This window comes from Gorilla gorilla, chromosome 3 (assembly GCF_029281585.2).
Source record: "Gorilla gorilla gorilla isolate KB3781 chromosome 3, NHGRI_mGorGor1-v2.1_pri, whole genome shotgun sequence".
Taxonomy (NCBI): domain Eukaryota; kingdom Metazoa; phylum Chordata; class Mammalia; order Primates; family Hominidae; genus Gorilla; species Gorilla gorilla.
Genome location: NC_073227.2, coordinates 68761098 through 68775782, shown reverse-complemented (window position 1 = coordinate 68775782; position 14685 = coordinate 68761098).

Genomic DNA, 14685 nt, shown 5'->3' with positions numbered 1-14685 from the left:
ATGTAAGAGATACAATGTTTTGATGTATGGCAAGAAGATTATGGCTTAGGCATATTAGTTAGCGTTCTCTAGAGAAACAAAACCAATAGAATGTGTCCATTATATTGTTATAAAATGAGATATATAAAAGGAGATTTATTATGGAAATTGACTCATGTGATTATGGAGGCCATGAAGTCCCATAGTATGCCATCTGCAAGCTGGAGAACTAGAAAGGTGGTGGCATGAGCTTCAGTCCAGGTTGGAAAGCCTGAGAATCAGGGAGCCCATTGGTATAAGTCTTGGAGTCCAAAGATCAGAGAATCAAAAACTCCAGTGTTTGAGAGCAGGAGAGGATGGGCATCTCAGCTTAAGAAGAGAGTCTTTCTTCCTCCTTTTTATTCTATTTGGGAGGGCCCTAATGGATTGAATGATACCACCATTGGTGTGGATGATCTTCTTTACTAGATCTATGGATTTAAATGCTAATCTTTTCTAGAGACATCCTCACAGACACACCTAGAAATAATATTTTACCAGTCCTCTGGGCATCCCTTAGCCTAGTCAGGTTGATACATTGAACTAACCACCACAGATGGGGATATCTGAAAAGTCAGAAGAGGTTGATCCAGGTGGGAAATAAAGGGCTATTAGAATGGAAATACTGAGGTTGAAAGTGAGTCTGTTTTCTGCCTGCTGAGATGATGGTTCCTGGTTTCATCTCAGGAAATTGATATTGGCATTGTAGGGGTCTATGCTGAAACTTCTCACATCATGGGAATTACGTTTTACCCATTAATTCTTCTTACTACTCAGATACCTAGGCAAATCTGTGCAACATTCCTAAAAATAAAAGCTAAAAATCAAAGTTAACAACGTGTGTAAAAATTTCTCTTCCCCTCACCAAAACACCCCCGCCTCATTATGTTAACAATTAAACAAACATCAAAACACAAAAACATAAAACTTACAAGGATTCTGAAAACTACATGGAATGGAAGTGAAAATGGCTGATTTGTTCACTATCTACCAGGTAAAATGGATTCTTGTGTTCTGAAGCCTTGAATTCATAACCTCATATTTTATGGAGCATGCAATTTATAACTAAGATAATAAGTACTGCAAAAAGCCTTGAGTGCTATAGGAGAAAAGAAGATGAGGCAGTTAATTTTTAGCTGGAGAAAGGGCCAACAGGGAAAACTCTACATGGAAGAAAACGTCAAAGAAGGACAATTAAGAATGAGTATGATTGTGTTTGCCAGAGAGAAAAGAAGTGATAGATGTTTTAGGAGAAGGACAGAGTAAGTAGAAATGATGTGCTGTGAATGTTCATGAAGTGTTCAGGGAAAATTAAGTAGATCAATGTGGCTAGAATACAGTACATGAGGCTGGGTGTGGTGGCTCATGCCTGTAATCCCAGCACTTTGGGAGGCTGAGGCAGGTAGATTACCTAAGGTCAGGAGTTCAAGACCAGCCTGGGCAACATGGTGAAACCCCATCTCTACTAAAGATACAAAAATTAGCTGGGCATGGTGGCACACACCTGTAATCCCAGCTACTCAGGAGGCTGAGGCAGGAGAATTGCTTGAGCTCGGGAGGCGGAGGTTGCAGTGAGCAGAGATTGTGCCACTGCACTCCAGCTTGGCCGACAGAGCAAGACTGTCAAAAAAAAAAAAAAAAAAAAGTAGAGTACATGAGTAGGGGAAGTGGCTAGTAATGGAGTTGGAAGGTAAATTGGAGTTATATTGTAAAAGATGCTTGTAAGTAAGTCATACTGTTGGTTTTGGGCAGTGGGTTCAGAAGTTATTGTTATAGCTTAGATAATGGGAAGTCAAGGTGAAGTAGGAGGAGGGGATGGATTTGAATAATACTTCAGTAGGATAGTTAGTGGGACTTGGTGATTGACTAAATGTGGAAAGTGAGTTAAAGAGATTAATCTAAAATGAACTTGAGGTTTCTATCTTGTAACATCTGGTGGGTGAACATGCCATTAACAAAAACAGAGAACACAGGTGAGAGAAAACAAGGATTTGGGGAAAATGTTGTATTCAGTTTTGGACATTATGAACTTTTGACGCTTATGAGATGGTTAGGTAAAAATGTTCAGTAGGAAATGGAAAGTGGATTTGGAAACCAGGGGAAATCAGAGGTGGAGATAAATTTGAAAGTCACTCACATGAGGGACAGTTGTGATAGTGCGAGGTGTTAAAACCACCCAGAGAGAAGGTTTAGCGAGGAAAGAGAAGTGCGTCAGAGAGGTACAATGAGGAATGCCTGATATTTGCCAGATAGGCTAAGGAGGAGGAGCCAGAAAAGGAGATTTAAAAGGGGTCATACCTGCTCGTTGTGCACATGTACCCTAAAACTTAAAGTATAATTTAAAAAAAAAAGAGGTCATAGAGACGACAAGAGAACCAGAGTCAAGCAGTGTTTTGGAGAGTGATACAGAAAAGTTTCAAGAAGAGGGAGTGTTCAATAAGCCAGATATTGACAAAAAATTCATATTGGATAAAAGCATCTTTTTTTTCCCCAACTCTGCTTAGCTACCCACTGGGCCATGGCTATCTCATAACGCTCTGTCTGCAAAACAGAAAAAAGGATTTGAGGGAGCACAAGTTACTTTTGTGTTAGACAAATGAGCCCCTCCCTCCAGTTGAAGGCAGCACTTGGAGCTTGGCAAGCAGTGCTTCTCTTGCCTCCTTGCCTAAACAACCTTGTGTGGATCTACATTCTGCAAAACCATAAGTAAATTTGGTTAACAAGGGACAGGGGAAATCAATGAATTATTGTAGGCAGCATGAGGGTTCAGAAGAGGGAGATGGAGGAATTGAGGAGATTCTGAGTACTTATTTATTACAAAATAATTGCCCTTGGATCCAAGGAGAGTAGGAGAGTAGGGAAGAGAAGAGGCTGGCCAACTTGAAGAAATGAGGTGGGAAGTCATTTGAGATCCTGATGAAATCAAACAGCACGGTTTCTAAAGGTTCATAGGGGTGAAAGAATTGATTACAATATCAATGGAAATGGATTCTGGAGCAGAAGTGAGGATTTGAAGAGGAGGTGGTCATGAAATAATGGGACCAAGGTGTTAAGTGGTTCATCAAAATGTATATTGAAATCACTCAGGATAACAGTAGGCAACTGAATAGAAAACAAAACAGTGATCCTTAGGGGATGTGTGAGAGTGATGGGGAGGGAGGTCAGTAACGATAATAAGATTGGAAAGAAGGTAGTGTAACCTGATGTCATTGGCTTCAGCTAGCAGCTGAAGCAGAAAAAACAGGAAAAGAATTTTCTTCTAAATGAGTGGGTTCAATTTATAATTTAACAATTCTCTAGGTAACAAAAAATCCTTAATCTGGCTCTTTTGTTTGGCTATAGTTAGTAAAACACGATAGACCAGAGAAAGGCAACAGTAGAGGAATCAGGGATTTATAAAAGGCAACCAGAAAAAGAGTGGTTTTGGGAGAAATTAAAATTTTTTATTACTATAAGTAGAAGAATAAATAATCACTCTGAAGGAACATACCTTTTAATAGGATTTCCTTAGGTGGCAAAATTATGAGAAACTGTGAGACTCCTGGGCATTTCTCTCTAGAGGGCATTTTAGCTCAACTAGACTTCTTGACCAAAATGTCCCAACTTTAAGAAAGTCTGCGATAATCCTGAAGTTTATCACTGGGAATATTTGATACATTATCAATATTATGCTATAACTCATTGACTCTGTGTTTGAGAACTTCAAGCTGAACCTTCTCACATTATGGGAATTGTGTTTTACCCATTAATTCTTCTTATTACTCAGAGACCTGGACAACTCTGTGCAACATTTTTAAAAATAAAAGCTAAAAATCAAAGTTAACAAAGTGTGTAAAAATTTCTACTTTGAAGCTCTTGAGGATCTTTAATCTGGATCTTTAGTTTATTTGGGGGAGCGGAAAACCTTTAGCTTACCTTGCCTTTCAAAAGGGCACACGCCTGAACAATGTATTGATATGAGAGAAAAAGAAGGAATATAAACTTATTTTTGCAATCAAATCAAATGTTATTTGAAATGCTTTGGCCCTCTCTGTTTCTGAGTTCTTAAAAATGATGTGTCAATGGCAAAACAACAACAAAAAAGTGTCCAAGGTCTTAATTATCCCTTTATTTGTGTTCTCTAATAGTGGCATAAGTAGTAAAAAAAAAATTAGTTCTGATACAAAATTTAACATGGTTCCTTATTGTTGTACATCTCTGCACACAACAAAAAGAGCTCCTCTCCTTTGTCCTTGGAGTTGAGGAAATCGTTGGTTGTGGCTAGGTAAGGGTTAGGCAATGGCGGGAGGTAGGGGGCCAGCACTTTGGAGAGGCAAACTGCTGAGGTTGGGCAGAGAGAGCTGGAGAGAAGTCTTTTGAATAATACAACTCCTTTCAAAGCTAGGCTGATAGAAAAGGGTCCTATACATGACAAACCTACATGTTGTGCACATGCACCCTAAAACTTAAAGTGTAACAATAATAAAATTAAAAAATAAAAAAGGGTCCTATGACCTACTGTGAATTGTATTGCCTTTACTCCACTGGCTTTGCTTACTAAGGAAAAACAGTCTAGATGTAGCTTTTTCAAATTACTTACATGTATTATAGAACTATTTTTAACAAAGCAGATTTTGTGATACCAGTGATCACATCTGGCTAAACCAAACCTTCCTGTAAGCACATGTTACCCTCTTACATATTTCTTTGATGTTAAGTGAAGTTAAGCTTAAGTATTATCTGTCTAGGTGGGTATTTGCAGTGGTTCATTAGTTATCTTGTAAGTGTGCTTGCTTTGGCTATCACAATGAAGTAGATTTCATAAGAGATTCTTGTCAGAGTGATATTTAGAGACTCTGTCCACAGACTTGACCTCTAAGCATTTGGAGAGTAGAGAGATAGCCATGAAATCTCAGGGTTCTTATTTTTGGTGAACCCTAGTGTGTTGTTCCTAGATATGGTTAGTGCACATGCTCATTTTGCTACCACCACTCATCTGGCTGTATATTCTCCACACATGCAAATTAGACAACCCTAATGTCCTGGGTCTTAGAGTTATAACTCTCTCTCTCTTTCTGTCTCCCCAACCACAGCTCCTGAGGGGCAGAGAATGATGATCATTTTCTGTGGCCAGGCTGGAGTGGGAAGAAATTGCCTTCAGGTCTGGTTGTCCCAGCCTCTAGAGAGGGATTTCTAGATTTCAAAAGCATACAAGGCATTTTCAATAGGTTTCTCATTCCAGCTTCTGCTGCCTGTCTTGCACAACCAGAGGACTTGGAGACACGCATTACTGTTTTTGATATTAATGTAAAATATGTAGTGCAATTATTTATTTACTAGACTGAGTACCTTGACAGCAGGCTTTGCATCTTATTCATCTTTGTCTTTTTACCACCTGCTATAATGCTTGGTACCAATAGGTGTTTAGTAATTTTGCTGAATTAAGTTTAATCCTCTACTCGTTGAGAAGCTGAAGCTGAAGCAGAGGTGACAATGATGATGAAGAAGATGATGATGATAAACTGTTGAATGTGTGCTATGTTCTAGGTGCTATTCCAAATACCATAAATATTGGCTTCTTTGAGACTCATAACAATCCTACACAAGAAGTTATTATTTCCCCCATTTTATAGATGAGGAAGCTGAGGCTAATTATCTTGCTCAAGATTATTCACATAAGTGATAAAGCTGGTCTGGCTTAGACAGTCTGCTTCCAAAGTCCAAGCTCCATACCACACTATATGTTATATTACCTCTCAAGAGGTAGAAAGGCTGGTTGGAGAAGGTAGATGATGAACTTTAGTGTACAACACTTTTTTTTTCCCACCAGCATAGGATATTTGTCCATTTTCTCTTCCTTTCTCTTATGCTTAAGTTTTTCTCCTTCAGCAAGTGATCTTGAACAAGTCCCTCCCACCTTAAACAGTTAAACTAGCTTTTCTTAATCATACATCCTTCTATGATTTTACAGTTACACCAAAGGAAAACAAAACCCAAACCCCAAAACAAACCTGTTGCCTCTGGGCAGCAGGTTTTACTGAACTGAAACCTAGAGAAATGTCTCTGACCAGTCTTAAAGGCATACTGTGTGAGATAGCAGACAATTACTTCAAGGATGTGCAGACAGTGACCATAATGTAGAACTGTTTATAAGGTCCTTTAGTGTAGTCAGAAACTATACAGACAGGCCAAACATGGTGACTCACGTCTGTAATCCCAGCACTTTGGGAGGCTGAGGAGGGCAGATTGCCTGAGTCCAGGAGTTCAAGACCAGCCTGGGCAACATGGCAAACCCCGTCTCTACTAAAAATACAAAAATTAGACAGGTGTGGTGGTGTGCGGCTGTGGCCCCAGCTACTCGGGAGGATCACCTGAGCCTGGGACGTCAGGGCTGCTATGAGCTGAGATTGCATCACTGCACTCCAGCCTGGGCAACATAGTAAAACCCCGTCTCAAAAAATAATAATACTAATAAAATAAAGACAAAATATTGTTCATTGAAAGCAATTTTAAGGTGGGATAAAAACAATGTGTTCTGAATTTGTAACTCAGTGTTGATTGCTTGAATTGAGTGCCCAGTTCTCAGGTAACCTACCTGGGTGTGCTGTATTGCTCTGAATGCCTGCAACATTTAGTATTTTCTCTTTTGTTTTGGAATTATCATACAAGTGCCAATGCAGGCCCATTAGTTCCTGGTTTCAATTAAGATAGAGATCAACTAGGGAGATTCTATTGGCTATGTGGTATCCTCCACGCAATGAGACTCTAGAAGTGTGTTAGACAAATATGGCATGGAAATAGGACTTTTCTGTATTTTTTTGTCACCTCCAAAATTAAAATCATAACTGAAAGTTCCTCCCAGTAGCTTTCTCGCTGTCCCAACATGGTACCAAATTCACATATGTGTGTGTGCTTAAGGGCAAAGGGGATGGGATTATGGGGAGATCATGAGAAGATATTATCTACTGTTATTCAAAGGCTTAAACAAGTAATGTTTATTTTTCCTATTAATAAGACGAGTAGAGGTAATTGATAAGGGAATATTTATCAATTAATAAAGGAATTAATAAAGGAATATTTGAAGGCAAGAAAAAGAAGAAATTTCTATGAAAATAGGCTGTGGTGTTTCTAATTTTAATGTATATATTTTTTCTTTTAAACTTATTTAGAAGATCATTGTATGGAATTGAAAAACTTCATATAACTGGTTTAGTTAAAAAGCATATAAAAGCTGGGCATGGTGGCACTTGCCTGTAAGTCCCAGCTAGTTGACAGACTGAGGCAGGAGGATACCTTGAGCCTAGGACTTCAAGTCCAGCTTGGACTTGAAGTGAGACCTCAACTCTGAAAACAAACAAAGAAACAAAACACTTCTGCCTTCAAAGGCATATGGAAAGTAGCTAAATGTCAACCCAAAACTGTTATACCTCAATTTAACGTCAATATATTGAAAACAATTGTCAATTAAGAGACAATGTGATAGAGGAATAAACCCGGGATTTAGAATATCTGGGTTTTGGCCTTAATTTTACTACTTTTTTGTTAGTTTGGTAAAATGACTTAACTTTCCTGGGACTAAATGTCTTCATCTGTAAAATAAAGGTGTGAGTTAGATCATTTCAAAGGGTCCTTCCCAATTGAAAAGCTCACATTTTCCACTGAGAAAAATATTATAACTTCTACTAGTTAAGCAGTTGATACTTCAATATTCAATCCACAAAAATTAAAAAAAATAAATTAGCTTAAAAAGGCAAAATTAGGTAAATTATACAGTATAAATATGCTTTAATAAGTTGGAAACCAATCTTGTATTTCCCAGCTAGAGCCTCTGCCACCCATATGTTCATAAAAAACACTGTGGTTGTTTTATTGTCCTCTCTGGCAGTGCCAATCATAGTTAGCACTAATTAATGAAATTCCAGGGCGTTGTTTGCCAGGAGGTTCATGCAATGGGTGAAGCAGACTAGAGTGGCAAAGTTTCCATCATTTATATTGCTGTGACAATATTGGCTCAAGTTTCAGAAACAGTAATTCCAGCTCCCAGTCCCTGTGAGAACAAATGTAGATTGATTTATGTTCCGAGCCTCTCTAGCATATTGTCAACACTGAGATGGCTGCCAGAGCTCATCCTACAAAGTGCTGACATTTTCTGGGAATCCACTTGCCTTTACACATATTCTCTCTAGTCGCTTACATTTGCACACATTGTTGGTTTTTAAAATTTTATTTTAAGGCCTAAGGCATGGGTTATTAATATTAAAATTAGCTTCACATTATAAACGCAGTTTATGCCAATACAAAATCTTTTGGGATCTAGTCACGCTCAGGAAAGACCATAAATCTCCTTTAGTCCATGTTGGAATTACCTTAAACGGGGTTCATATTGAGTGGACTTTCCTTACAAATGCTTTTTGTAAACTCCCCACCCCACCCCATCCTACCCCATCCCACTGTACTCTTTATTTTATTTTGTTAATTTTAGACATGGTCTCGTTCTGTTGCCGGGGCTGGAGTGCAGTGCTACTATCTCGGCTCACTGCAGCCTCCACCTCCTGGGCTAATGAGATCCTCCTACCTCAGCCTCCCTAGTAGCTGGGACTATAGGTGCATGCCACCACGTCCAGCTAATTTTTGTATTTTTTGTAGAGACAGGGTTTTGCCATGTTGTCCAGGCTGGTCTTGAACCCCTGGGCTCAAGTGATCTGCCCGCCTCAGCCTCCCAAACTGCTGGGATTACAGGTGTGAGCCACTACACCCAGCTTTCTGGCTTTATTAGTCATCTACTTTCATCAATGAGAGAACCTCTACATTCGGTCCATTTCTCCTACCCTAACCCATATTGTCACTGCTGCAGTATCTAGGTCTTTTGGGCTCTGTGATCGATTTCTGGTTTCAGTCATAGTCATAGGCAGTCGTAAACATAGATTATTAAATAAATAAATAAAAAATATAAGTTTTTGGAGAAGAAAAAGAGCCAAATATCCCAATTGATTATTATGGTAAAAGATAGGCACATAAGTTTAACAATGAAACATCTCTGTATGGATTTGAGCAAATAAAGTTTATCTTCAATTGTGTGGTGGGAATTCAAAGATTGTTATGTTGCAGATTTCTATAATACCACATTGTTTTTCTTATAAATTTCAGTGCTTATTTAAACAAATCATTGAGATAAACTATGGATTCCACATGATCAGTGTTATGTCCCATGATTCTGAATGAGGAAACATTGTTTTTCCAGTTTTGAAAAATAGAGACATAATTTAGGTAACCTATAATCTTAGAGGTATAGCTTGATGGATTTTTGCAATCTCCCTCCCATTCTGATTAAAATATAGAATATTTCTCACCCTTTGGAAGGATCCCCCACTTGCTCTCTGCCTAAAGGCCCATCTCTGCTTCTGCAGAATGGTAACAGAAATCATTATTTTTCAAATGAAAATCATTGAACATTTTAAAATTTGTATTTTAGATTTTCCCTCCATTTTTTGTCATTGCAGATTTGCTTTCTTTTTAAGGTATTTTTTTCAGATTTTTCCTCTGAAGGATAGGGTAGAAAATGGCCACTGAACATTGCAAGTTTTGTTTCCTATCAGTTCCTGCTGGATGTATCTCTACAGTTGAATTTTGTTGTTGTCATTGTTGGTCGTTCCTTATTTGATTATTAATCAACAGACCGAATATTTATCTTTTTTTTTTTTAAAGGATTCCTGAAAGATTTCTTACATGTATGACAGGGTAGAATGATTTTACATTTGTCTGCCAGAGGAGATTTTTCTCATTCACACAGTTAATTTTTATTGTTCAGTTTCTGGAAAGGGACCAAACTATCAAGTTTTCCTTTAGATCTTCATTTTGTTTGCAATCAGCAACATTGCACTTTTAAGGCCTACTCAGATGCAGAGGAAAGGATGAAGTGAAAGAACAATACAGTCAGTCCTTTGTATTCAATTCAACCAACAGCAGACAGAAAATATTTGGGAAAAAAATTCCACAAAGTCCCAAAAAGCAAAATTTAAATTTGCCTCATGGCAGCTATTATGTTGAATCCATGAGAATGAAGTTATATGTAGGCATTATATAAGGTATCATAAATAATTTAGAGATAATTTAAAGTATATAGGAGGATTTGTGTACATGATATACAAATATTATGCCATTTTTTACAAGGGACCAGAGCATCCATAGATTTTGATATCCACGGGAGTCCTGGAACAAATCCCCCATAGATACTGAGGCACAACTGTATTATATTAGTGATCTTTGTAGAGGTCCTTGAAGCATCATCTTGAGATTCTAGCAAATAATGAAATACCCTGATACAGTAGCAGCAGGTTTACAGAAGCCAGAGCAAGGCTTATCTACTGCTAAAGTTTGACTTCCCTTGGTCTTCAATGCAGATTCCTGGCTCCCCGTATTAAATTTCTGGCAGATTCAGACCCTGCTTGTCCCTACATATCACCAATAATCCTGATAGTATTAATACCAAACATTTATATTTTTATAGTTAATAAAATCCATCTTCCTATTTTATCCTAGTATGTATTACGACAGCCTTATAAAGTAAGTACTATGAGCCTGTTTTCCCTTTCTATATTGTTATGAAACTGAAATTTAAAGAGATGGAGAGTCTTTCTTAAAGAATATGTCTTCCTTAAATAGTTTGATTTCTTACAATCGGGCTCCACAGTGAAAACCCTGAGGGATTTCTAATTTTAATAATGACTCCAAAGTGTATATTGGTTATACCCATATTTTCAGGGAATAAGATAAAACTTGCAAGGTTATGCACATGATCCTTCTATGGTTTAAGTCCTAATAAAGTCCTCATAAATGGGATTGAGTAGGATAGTTCAATCCAGGACACGTTCTTGCTACCCATTCTTCATGTGATTAGTCTTGAATTACTTCAGTCTGTGGTTTCAGAAGTCACTTTTCCATGTAGATGTTACTTTCCCTTAGGTCTTACAGCACTTCAGGCTAAGAGAATCTTTAAAACCATGAGTTTTTCAAATTGGATGCTATTAGGATTGGACTGTCAGGAGCCTAGATTAAAACAGCACTGGCTATGGAGGAGGGTGACTGACAAATATTTATTGAATGATTGAAAAGTTCTAAATATAGTTCACTTGTTATTTATTATTGCTCTATAGCAAGAATAATAAATTTGTTAATTTAAAAATGCCATTAAAATTAAAATGCAATTTATAGATTAACAATTTTATTTCAATATTATTTATATGATCAGTAACTGCAGCCCCTCTGAACTGTTCTGAAACTCTTGGAATAAACAAAGTGCTGTGTTAAGAGCAAAAAAATGAGGATGTGATATTCTTTTTGTTAGTAGATTAATGATATCAATAGATTATTAAAATTATTAACAGAAAGAAAAATTGTGACTAAGATCCTTTTTTCTTTATTCATTTTACAGAAATGTCATAGTTGATTTTTTTGTCAGTCACTGGGTCTTAAAAACTGTAGATGGCAATCCAACTACAGAAATGATAGGGTTTGCTAAACTTAGTGGTGAAATCTGCTTTTCCTAGTGGCACAAATTATGTTGCTCTAGGAGGGAAGCATATCAGGAAAAAGAACCATAAAAACAAAAGCAAATTTCAAAAAAATAGAAAACAAGATAATTTTTTTTGCAAGCAATGCTTTATAAGTTCGACTGCATGTAAGTTTACAAAATGCAATATTGGGCTCACGAGTTAATCAAGAAATACTGTGAAGTCATTTCAAACTATGGATAGTAGAAAAATCTCTGTTACCATAGAAACAAAATACCATACATGAGAATAGGCCACATCATATAGAAGATTTAATTACAATGAAATGATAAATGAATAAAGACAATTTTTTAGCCTATCTGTAGCTAAAGTCCATTAGAAGTCCAGTTTCCAAGGAAACCTATGTCTAAAAACAGTAATAAGAAAAATAGTGGAATAAGATAAACTGCATTTGAAAGAGATTTGGAAAAGATAACAGCAGCCCCACCAATTATGAAGAATATTTCTAATTTTAAAAGAATCACATTGGGATGAGCTTAGATTTCTTATGAGAATGATGAGCTATTCATAACAATAACCTATGCAATGTCTACACAGAATAATAAAATACATGTTTGATTGAAAAGTGTTCAAGAATCTAATTTTAAAAATGCAATTGCAATGGCATATTTAGACATGTTTTTATTTTGAAGTGAGTTTTGCTATGATTTAAGAGATCAAAGCATGGCCGGGAAACACGGCATGGTGGTGTCAGTGGATCATTTTGATTCCAAATGTTGTGTCCTATTACCAAATTTGCTGCTGATTTATGCATGTGTGTTTGGGCTGAGCCAACAAGAAATAGACCATCTGGAGGGCCCTTTTGATGTAAGAATGTGAGTACAAAATATTCACTAACCAATATAGTCTTACTAAAGAGTGGATTTAAATCTAGGGTACCCAGAGAGTTCTTAAAAGCACAGTATGTTACAAATTTTAGGCCACCAACAGTAAGCATATCAGCAGGGGGCATTAGTGTGGTGGCAAGCATTTATTCTGTGCACTGGTATTTTAAAGAAGCAGAAAATTACCTCCGCCTCTCTCCCATCCTGGAACGTGAATACACAAAAAGCTGGAGATGGATGAGTGATAAGAGAAACAAATCTGATGGTTTCATCCGCAGGTCTACAATGTCAGGGAGCTATTGTTTGACGAGAGTGGTCAGTTTCTGTGCGTTCTGTGCTGCCACACCTACTTTAAGCATTCACAACAGCAGTCTCTGCTGATTTGAACTCTTGTAAAAATACAATTTGAAGGACATCGGTTTCGGAGTGAGACCAGCACGGATTTGAATCCGAGCTCCACGCTTTCCTCACTGCCTGGCCTTGGAAAAGTTAGTTTTTTTTTTTTTTTTTTGAGACGGAGTCTCGCTCTGTTTCTCAGACTGGAGTGCAGTGGCACTGTCTCGCCTCACTGCAACCTCTGCCTCCTGGGTTCAAGCGATTCTCCTGCCTCAGCCTCCTGAGTAGCTGGGCTTACAGGCGCGCACGACCACCATGCCCGGCTAATTTTTGTATTTTTAGTAGAGACAAGGTTTCACCCTGTTGGTCAGGCTGGTCTTGAACTCCTGACCTTGTGATCCACCAACCTCGGCCTCCCAAAGTGCTGTGATTACAAGCGTGACCCATCATGCCCAGCTGGAAATTTCGTTTTTTAATGAGGAATAATACCCATTGCTGGCTTGTGACTATTAATGTCAATATACATAAAGCAGTGTTTCCCAACCTCAAATATCAGTGCTACTGATATTTGGGCCAGATAATTCTTCATTGTGAAGGCTGTCCTGTGTGTTGTAAGTTGTTTATTATTACTATTATTATTATTATTATACTTTAAGTTTTAGGGTACATGTACACAATGTGCAGGTTTGTTACATATATATACATGTGCCATGTTGGTGTGCTGCACCCATTAACTCGTCATTTAGCATTAGGTATATCTCCCAATGCTAACCCTCCCCCCTCCCCCCACCCCACAACAGTCCCCAGAGTTTGATGTTCCCCTTCCTGTGTCCATGTGTTCTCATTGTTCGATTCCCACCTATGAGTGAGAACATTCAGTGTTTGGTTTCTTGTCCTTGTGATAGTTTGCTGAGAATGATGGTTTCCAGCTTCATCCATGTCCCTACAAAGGACATGAACTCATCCTTTTTTATGGCTGCATAGTATTCCATGGTGTATATGTGCCACATTTTCTTAATCCAGTCTATCATTGTTGGACATTTGGGTTGGTTCCAAGTCTTTGCTATTGTGAATAGTGCCGCAATAAACACACATGTGCATGTGTCTTTATAGCAGCATGATTTATAATCCTTTGGGTACATACCCAGTAATGGGATGGCTACGTCAAATGGTATTTTAGTTCTAGATCCCTGAGGAATCGCCACACTGACTTCTACAATGGTTGAACTAGTTTACAGACCCACCAACAGTGTAAAAGTGTTAGGTCTAACATTTAAGTCTTTAATCCATCTTGAATTAATTTTTGTATAAGGTGTAAGGAAGGGATCCAGTTTCAGCTTTCTACATATGGCTAGCTAGTTTTCCCAGCACCATTTATTAAATAAGTAATCGTTTCCCCATTTCTTGTTTTTGTCAGGTTTGTCAAAGATCAGATAGTTGTAGATATGTGGCATTATTTCTGAGGACTCTGTTCTGTTCCATTGGTCTATATCTCTGTTTTGGCACCAGTACCATGCTGTTTTGGTTACTGTAGCCTTGTAGTATAGTTTGAAGTCAGGTACTGTGATGCCTCCAGCTTTGTTCTTTTGGCTTAGGATTGACTTGGCAATGCAGGCTCTTTTTTGGTTCCATATGAACTTTAAAGTAGTTTTTTCCTATTCTGTGAAGAAAGTCATTGGTAGCTTGATGGGGATGGCATTGAATCTATAAAGTACCTTGGGCAGTATGGCCATTTTCACAATATTGATTCTTCCTACCCGTAAGCATAGAATGTTCTTCCATTTGTTTGTATCCTCTTTTATTTCCTTGAGCAGTGGTTTGTAGTTCTCCTTGAAGAGGTCCTTCACATCCCTTGTAAGTTGGATTCCTAGGTATTTTATTCTCTTTGAAGCAAGTGTGAATGGGAGTTCACTCATGATTTGTCTCTCTGTTTGTCTGTTATTGGTGTATAAGAATGC